This window comes from Mycetomoellerius zeteki, unplaced genomic scaffold (genome assembly GCF_001594055.1).
Source record: "Mycetomoellerius zeteki isolate Tzet28-1 unplaced genomic scaffold, Tzet1.0 scaffold645, whole genome shotgun sequence".
Taxonomy (NCBI): domain Eukaryota; kingdom Metazoa; phylum Arthropoda; class Insecta; order Hymenoptera; family Formicidae; genus Mycetomoellerius; species Mycetomoellerius zeteki.
In genome coordinates this window covers 1,099-1,499 of record NW_017257660.1, presented here as the reverse complement: position 1 = coordinate 1,499, position 401 = coordinate 1,099, and positions in this window count along the sequence as shown.

Here is a 401-nt window from a genome sequence, read left to right as displayed (position 1 = left end):
TATTTATTTCGAAAAATGCAAATCGTATGAAAAAATGTTTCAAACAAAAAATGCAGAGCGGAAAATCCTCTACAAATAAGGTTTAATACGCTTTTGTCGTATCTTGTATAATAAACGCGTAATCCGTAGTTAAAGTACCCAACTTAATCAATTAGGTTTCTCGCAAGTGAAATGTGCCGAAATTTAGTATATATGAGGACGTGATTCGCAGGCATTTTATACAGTATCTTATAGATATATCTAGTCATAATCCATTAAATTAATAACCATTAATAACCCATGTGGATAGTAGGATGTATAGACAGTAATGCTTGGGTTCGGGCGGCTACGCCGCCCGAACGAAATAGAATAACATATCCTACCCGCTTGGGGCCTAACCGCCTAGAAGTTACAGCTGAGAC